Source organism: Bos taurus, chromosome 5, assembly GCF_002263795.3.
Source record: "Bos taurus isolate L1 Dominette 01449 registration number 42190680 breed Hereford chromosome 5, ARS-UCD2.0, whole genome shotgun sequence".
NCBI lineage: Eukaryota > Metazoa > Chordata > Mammalia > Artiodactyla > Bovidae > Bos > Bos taurus.
In genome coordinates this window covers 9,078,955-9,088,021 of record NC_037332.1, presented here as the reverse complement: position 1 = coordinate 9,088,021, position 9,067 = coordinate 9,078,955, and positions in this window count along the sequence as shown.

The window sequence follows — 9,067 nt, the reverse complement described above, 5'->3', positions numbered from 1 at the left end:
ATGTATACTTCACTTACATTTCCTCTTTCCTCTTTTTTCCTTCTTCCCAGTACATTTAAATCATCATTTTACAATTCTGCAATGGGTTATCATATTTAGGTTGTTTTCATGTCTAGAAAGAGAAAATCAATTCCAAGTATTTAAGCAGTAAGAAAAATGTATTTTCCCACAATAGGATGTTCCAAAATAGGTTGGCTACAAGGTTAATTAATTTAGATAATGTCTAAAAGAATATGGAAGGTCCCTTGGAAAAGGAAATGGCAACCCACTGCAGTATTCTTGCCTGGAAAATTCCATGGACAGAGGAGCCTGGCAGGCTAGAGTCCATGGAGTCACAGAGAGTCGGACATGACTGAGCAGGCATGCAAAAGAATGTGAGAGGCTGTTTCCTCCTTAATATCTTTCCCAGAAGCTCAGTGCAGATTTTTCTTTCCTGTAGCTTTGGCTGAAACCAACCACATATTCACTGCTATTGGCTGACAAGGGGTGTGCAGTTATCATGATTTAGATCAATCATGATTTACCCTTGATTTTTCTGAGCGCATGATTCTAAAGAATAATGTGGACACGTGAACATGATCTGGGCTCCGCTAACAAGCCAGAAGCAGGGGGAAGGGGAGGTGGCGATGGGTCAGGCACCAGTCACGTCCACTCTAATTACCTTGGTGGCGTGAATTCCTTTTGTACCTTTAGTTGCTCCCCTGTGGGTTCCCCAGCCTTTCTCCTCCACAGTCTTCCCTTCCTTTCACTTCCCAGCATTTGTCAGCTGTGCTTTTACATCATTTGCTACCATTCACACTCTGCTGTGTATATTTAAAAAAAAAAATCTTAAAGTTTTGTGTGTAGATTGACTGACCAAAAATCAATAATCGATGTTTGCAATGCAGTATATAATTCTCTTTGAAAATCAAAATTCTATCTTCCTAGCCTACTGTGCCTGGTGCATAACGGGCATCTGTATTTGCTGAGTGAATGAATGTGCCCGAGTTACTTACAGATAGATTCTACCTGTAATGTCAAGTCCAATAGGGTGAAGGGAGGGTGCAGGAAGGGTGAGGAAAGGGATGTAGGAACATACATAAATTCGGCAACCCAGCCATCTCACATGGGGTTCTGATATGAAGGTGGTTAAAGCTACTATAGAAACAAAATCTTTGGCTTGAAGGAAGTCTCAGCTTGCATATGTAAATTGCAACTCTCTATGATTCCTCTTCTCCCCAAGAATTGGAAGAATCTTCCTTCCAAAACAGGACAGGGCATGCGTTACTGCCAGCTGGTGGGACTTTGTCCAGTTCTGGACCAGAAATCTGTGTGCAAAATAATTTCCTTTGCTCAGGGCTGGAGAACACACAGCTTTCACACAGGAGATCATACAGGCTTTCAATTAGGATTTACCTCAACAGGCCAGCTCCCTGTGATAAATGACCCACAGGGAAAGACAAATGAAGCCCTGCACTGGGCAAGCTGTTCTCTCAGAATAACTCTGCTCTCTGGGTATTGTCAGTGAGAATTCCTGGTGAGGGGAAATGGATTGTGTCCCAGGGAGAAAAAACACACAGGAGTGAGGACCGCTGTGACAACGGTGGGTGAGGTGGCTTCAAGGAAGAATCAATAACAGATGGATGGAGAGTTAGAAATGTGAGGTTTTATAGAGGAAATCTTTGTAGCTCTAATTAGAAGCGGAATATGGACTCTGCTCAGAAGGCAGCTCTGGAACACTTGCCACTCTGTTTCCCTGTTCGTGCAGCTCACATGATTTAGCGTATTGGTGGGCAGAAGCCCTGGTTACACTGAGGCTAATTAGAGTGTCTGTCCTCGCACCTAGTGGACCATTTCCCCCGGCTTTGCATCTCAAGCAGTGAATGGAAGAGGGAATTTTAATGATGTCCTATTAAGGCAGCTAAACAGTGCAACAAATAGTTCTCACTTCCTCAGCTGGCATTGTTAAGAAAATAATTTGTTCTAGCGAAATTCTAGGTCCTTAACAATTGAGGGTTATTGTTCGTTCTCAGAGGACCACGGATTCAGATACCTTTTCACGTGGATGTAGGGGGAAAGGTGGAAAATGTTGCTTTGGTTTGCACGGAGGAGAGGAATAATTCTTTTCCTCTCATTGACATTCTTTCTCCCATGATAATTATTTTGGAATAATTTTCTCCACCACGGGCCAACTTAGAGTAACTGTGGAAACTGAATTACATAGAAGTGGTGAGCCAAAATTCCTGCATCATTAAATTTAGAATCAGTTAATAACATGGGTTCTTCTAGCAAGTAGCCATTTAAGCAGCCTGCTGCTATTTCAAACCAAAAAAGTTTGAATTGACCCTTGAGATTCAGGGCTGTTCAATCTGGATCTTGGAACCTCTCTGAAATGGGCGCAGCTCTTCCCTGTCCCGCCTCTCTCCTTCATCTTAGGATGAGCCCGTATTAACGCTTAGATGACTAACCTCAACCTGGGCCAATTCTCTTGCCTTCCTCAGCTCCAGGCCTCAGTGTGTGGGTGAGTTGCCCGCTGGAATCTGATTGGACTTGGTGGTAGAGCAGTAGGGCCAGGGTGAATGCTATGATTCACACCATGCCAGGTTCCTTTCAGGATACATTTATCACTTGGAATCGCTGTCTCTCTGCTCTTTGTATCTGTGTCTTCACTCTCTTTTTCCTCCTTTTTATTGGTAGCCTGGGCCCTCCAGTGTCAGGCCTGACAGCAAAGAGCTCCATCCCATGATGGCGATGGCTATGTCTGCCTGAGACGGGTGGGCCGAGGCTGGAAGGAGAGCTGGAGAGGTTGCTCATCTGATATGGGTGGTGTGAAGATAGCTTCTCTGGCTCTAACTGATGGCTGAGTCAGCTCTCCTGTTAGGACCCGTCAGAAGTTTTAACCTAGTATCTCTTCTGGTTCGCTTTTTCAGTCTTTCTCCCTCCACTGGCTTCTTCCTTTAGGACCCACAGATGTGTTTTGATTTCCTTATAGTTGGCCAAGTCATAAGATATGTAGCTCAGTTGATAAAGAATCTTCCTGCAATGCAGGAGACCTGGGTTCAATCCCTGGGTTGGGAAGACCCCCTGGAGAAGGAAATGGCAACCCACTCCAGTATTCTTGCATGGAGAATCCCATGGACAGAGAAGCCTGACGGGCTACAGTCCATGGGGTTCCAAGAGTCGGACATGACTTAGCAACTAAACCACCACCATATAATTGGCCGAACCATGTTTATTTCTGTATATGCATTTATCTCTATCTCTGTCTCCATTTTCTCAACCCAAGACTCCCCAGCGCTATGGCCAACATTCTTGAGTCAAGTCTTCATATTTCATTACCCATGTACTCTTTGACCCTTTTAAATCTGTCTTCTCCCTGTAATATTTATCTAAAATGGCTTCCTTCAAGGTCACAAGCAACATTTTATATTTAAATATTTTTATTATAGAAAATGCCAAACATACATAAAAGTAGAGAGAAGGTTATTCTCATTGAATGCCTGTCGATTTCCTTTTTATAATACTTCCTTTTGTAATCATCACTCTCACACTTATCCCATTCCCATTGTAAAGTAACTAATGATGTTGGACTCTGTATCTTTAACAGAATGGTATTAAAGAAAATACAACTACCATATATCTCACTTATCAAAATGAACAATTCTTTTATATCTTCTGATTCCCAGGTATATATTTAAGTTTTTCTGTAACTAATTACCTTTTAACTGCCAATACCAATGAACTTTTGCTTTTATTCCTTTGATTTAATAGTCATAGTAGACCATTTTAGAGTGGTAACATTAAACTCTGGGTATAATAATCCCCTTACCTCAATTCCAACTGTCGTCACTTTGCCCTTTTCTCAAGTGAGGATTGAGAAAATAGCCTAGATAGTCTCTTAGGTTCCTTCCAGTTCAGCTGTGTGTCTCAGAGTCTGCAATAGTTCCTCAAGGAAGCCTGCCTTCCCCAGCTTTCACCTCACCAGGTCCAATTCCTATCCAGGTGTTCCTTGAATATATATATATATAGTCCCTGAGGAGAGATCTCTATTGGTCTATCTACCTGTGTATTCCCATCATTGCTATTCTAGATTCCTGAATTTGTTACTTGTTTAACTGTCTGGAGAAGGGAATGGCAATCCACTCCAGTAGTCTTGCCTGGAGAATCCCCATGGACAGAGGAGCCTGGCGGGTCACAGTCCATGGGGTCGCAAAGAGTCGGACACACTGAGCGACTAACACACGAACACTTAACTGTCTGCCACTCGTGGACAATGGACTTCACTGGTGGTTCAAATGGTAAGGAATTCACCTGCAATGCAGGAGACCCAGGTTCAATCCCCGGATTCGGAAGATCCCCTGAATAAGGAAATGACTACCCACTCCAGTATTCCTGCCTGGAGAATTCCATGGACAGAGAAGCCTGGTGGGTTACAGTCCTTGGGTTGCAAAGAGTTAGACACGACTGAGCAATTAACACTTCCACCTCCTGGACAATATCCTCATAGTCATTCTTGTATTTCTAGTGCCTGGTTAAATAGTACTGAACTGTCTAATTCATTCTTAATATTAACATTGCTGTTACTGATATATAGCAGTTATTGATTGCTTACTATATGTTATGTTGTATGCTAAGTGCTATGCGTGCTTTATTTCATTTAATCCTGATAACTCTTTGAATAAAGCCCCATCATCATTATTATTACTTTACAAAAGGCAGAGGAACCAAAGATCAAATTGCCAACATCTGTTGGATCATAGAAAAAGTAAGAGAGTTCCAGAAAAACATCTACTTCTGCTTTACTGACTATGCCAAAGCCTTTAACTGTGTGGATCACAACAAACTGGAAAATTCTGAAAGAGATGGGAATACCAGACCACCTGAACTGCCTCCTGAGAAATCCGTATGCAGGCCAAGAAGAAACAGAACCAAACATGGAACAATGTTCCAAATTGGGAAAGGAGTATGTCAAGGCTGTATGTTGTTACCTTGCTTATTTAACTCATATGCAGAGTATATCATGCGAAATGCTGGGCTGGATGAAGCCCAAACTGGAATCAAGATTGCTGAGAGAAATATCAATAACCTCAGATATGCAGATGACACCACCGTTATGGCAGAAAAGTGAAGAGGAACAAAAGAGCCCCTTGATGAAGGTGAAAGAGGAGAGTGCAAAACCTGGCTTGAAACTCAGCATTCAAAAAAACGAAGATTATGGCATCTGGTTCCATCACTTCATGGCAAATCAATGGGGAAACAGTGACAGACTTTATTTTCTTGAGCTCCAAAATCACTGCAGATGGTGACTGCAGCTATGAAATTAAAAGATGCTTGCTCCTTGGAAGAAAAACTACGATAAACCTAGAAGACATATTAAAAAGCAGAGACATTTCTTTGCCAACAAAGGTCCATCGAGTCAAAGCTATGGTTTTTCCAGTAGTCATGTATGGATGTGAGAGGTGGATCATAAAGAAAGCTGAGTGCCGAAAAATAGATGCTTTAGAACTATGATGCTGAAGAAGACTCTCGAGAGTCCCTTGGACAGCAAGGAGATAAAACCAGCCCATCCTAAAGGAAATCAGTCCTGAATATTCATTAGAAGGACTCTCGAGAGTCCCTTGGACAGCAAGGAGATAAAACCAGTCCATCCTAAAAGGAAATCAGTCCTGAATATTCATTAGAAGGACTAATGCTGAAGCTGAAGCTCCAATACTTTTGGCCACCTAATGCAAAGAAATGACTCACTGGAAAAGACCTTGATGCTGGGAAAGATTGAAGGCAGGAGGAGAAGGGGACAACAGAGGATAAGATGGTTGGATGGCATCACTGACTCAATGGACATGAGTCTGAGCAAGCTCCAGGAGTTGGTGATCGACAGGGAAGACTTGTGTGCTGCAGTCCATGGGATCCCCAAGAATTGGACATGACTGAGCGACTGAACTGAACTGACAAGTGAAGAAGCTGAGGCTTAGTGAGGTCACTAGGCCAAGGTAAGAGAAAGAGTGGAACAGAGAGGTCATATGATGTAGAGTTTTTGAGTCCCAAGTATGCTACTCCTTGACTGTGAGATTATGGATGAGCTTTGTTAGATCCTGCAGACCTCTGCTTCTCCACTGGCAACATAAGGATTGTGACAAATCTTTGCCTTACAGAATGGTGATGACTAAATGGGGTGGTGCATTTGAAGGTGCTTGAAAGCTGTTAGGTTTGTGAGAAAATCACACATAATCTTTCAACTATAATTTACTGTTTTTATTTGCAAATAACTGCCTTCCATTCTTTCCCCTAGTCATGTAATGCACAGAGTTGTAATCATAGCATGCATTCTGTTCCGTGACCTACTTTTCCAGTTATGGACATTATTACGTTGCTATATATTTTTCCTTTTTATTGTGAAGTATATCACATACATAGAGTGTATAAAATGCATAAACATAGTTTAAAGAATAATTATAAAATGAAAAGTTGTAATACACGAACTAGATCAAAACATTACCAGCACTTTAGTAATGGATCTGTGTCCCTCTGTGGTTGTACCCTCTTTTTAAAAAATTTTTTAAATTTATTTTATTTGCATTTGGCTGTGTTGGGTCTTCATTGCTGTGCCCATGCTTTCTCTAGTTGCTGCGAGTAAGGGCTGCTCTGCTGTCGTGTGTGGGCTTCTCATTCCCGTGTCTTCTCTTGTTGAGGAGCACAGGGCCTAGGCGTGCAGGCTTCATAGTCGTGGCGTGAAGGCTTAGGTATCCCAAGGCATGTGGGATCTTCCGGGACCAGGGATTGAAGCCATGACCCCTGCACTGGCAGGCATATTCTCAACCACTGGACCACCAGAGAAGTCCTTGTACCCTCTTTAAAAGGTTATCCTTTTAATCTAAAGGAACCCCTGTGTTAGCTCTGTGTTCACCGTGGTGTTTCTCATTATAGCTTTATCACCTATGTGTGTATACTTCAACAACACAAGCACAAACCTAGCTGTGTAAGGAAAGAGCAATATTGCCCCTTTTAGATGAAACATAAAACATATAACTTTCTCAGAGTCCCTGAATTATAGCCTGGTCTCAGATTTCCTAAAAGTTTTTAGGAGCCCCTTTTTGGGAAGTCGTGGGGCATGGTCACGAGTGAATCCTAGGAAGCAGAGCTTGCACAGTTAGGGCGTCTGGCAGGAGTACAGATGGGCCAGGGACTGGATATATAGTAGGAAAATGTGGAGGGGAGAGAATGCTTTGTGTTCTCCACTTTGAAGCTACAATGGCCTGCTTCAGACTTTCAGGAAGACATCAAAGCAAACATTTCTCTAGGAAGAAATGAGTATTCCAAGCTGATCCAAGAGTCAAGGTGCAGAGTAGAGAAGAGAATCATCAAAGTGAAAGTGAAACTTTTAAGTTTAATTAGGTCCCATTTGTTTATTTTTGCTTTTATTTCCAATATTCTGGGAGGTGGGTCATAGAGGATCCTGCTGTGATGTATGTCAGAGAGTGTTTTGCCTATGTTCTCCTCTAGGAGTTTTATAGTTTCTGGTCTTACGTTTAGATCTTTAATCCATTTTGAGTTTATTTTTGTGTATGGCGTTAGAAAGTGCTCTAGTTTCATTATTTTATAAGTGGTTGACCAGATTTCCCAGCACCACTTGTTAAAGAGATTGTCTTTAATCCATTGTATATTCTTGCCTCCTTTGTCAAAGATAAGGTGTCCATATGTGCGTGGATTTATCTCTGGGCTTTCTATTTTGTTCCATTGATCTATATTTCTGTCTTTGTGCCAGTACCATACTGTCTTGATAACTGTGGCTTTGTAGTAGAGCCTGAAGTCAGGTAGGTTGATTCCTCCAGTTCCATTCTTTTTTCTCAAGATAGCTTTGGCTATTCGAGGTTTTTTGTATTCCATACAAATTGTGAAATTATTTGTTCTAGCTCTGTAAAGAAGCTTCTGCACATCAAAGGAAACTGTTAGCTAGGTGAAAAGGCAGCCTTCACAATGGGAGAAAATAATAGCAAATGAAGCAACAGACAAACAACTAATCTCAAAAATATACAAGCAACTCCTACAGCTCAACTCCAGAAAAATAAATAACCCAATCAAAAAATGGGCCAAAGAACTAAATAGACATTTCTCCAAAGAAGACATATAGATGGCTAACAAACACATGAAAAGATGCTCAACATCACTCATTATCAGAGAAATGCAAATCAAAACCACTATGAGGTACCATTTCACGCCAGTCAGAATGGCTGCGATCCAAAAGTCTACAAGCAATAAATGCTGGAGAGGGTGTGTAGAAAAGGGAACCCTCTTACACTGTTGGTGGGAATGCAAACTAGTACAGCCACTATGGAGAACAGTGTGGAGATTCCTTAAAAAACTGAAAATAGAACTGCCTTATGATCCAGCAATCCCACTGCTGGGCATACACACTGAGGAAACCAGAAGGGAAAGAGACACGTGTACCCCAATGTTCATCGCAGCACTGTTTATAATAGCCAGGACATGGAAGCAACCTAGATGCCCATCAGCAGATGAATGGATAAGAAAGCTGTGGTACATATACACAATGGAGTATTACTCAGCCATTAAAAAGAATACATTTGAATCAGTTCTAATGAGGTGGATGAAACTGGAGCCTATTATACAGAGTGAAGTAAGCCAGAAAGAAAAACACCAATACAGTATACTAACGCATATATATGGAATTTAGAAAGATGGTAACAATAACCCCATGTACGAGATAGCAAAAGAGACACTGGTGTATAGAACAGTCTTATGGACTCTGTTGGAGAGGGAGAGGGTGGGAAGATTTTGGAGAATGGCATTGAAACATGTATAATATCATGTATGAAATGAGTTGCCAGTCCAGGTTCGATGCACGATACTGGATGCTTGGGGCTGGTGCACTGGGATGACCCAGAGGGATGGTATGGGGAGGGAGGAGGGAGGAGGGTTCAGAATGGGGAGCACATGTATACCTGTGGCGGATTCATTTCGATGTTTGGCAAAACTAATACAATATTATAAAGTTTAAAAATAAAATTAAACTAGAAAAAAAAAACCAAGAAAAAAAAAGTGAAAGTGAAGTCGCTCAGTCGTGTCTGAC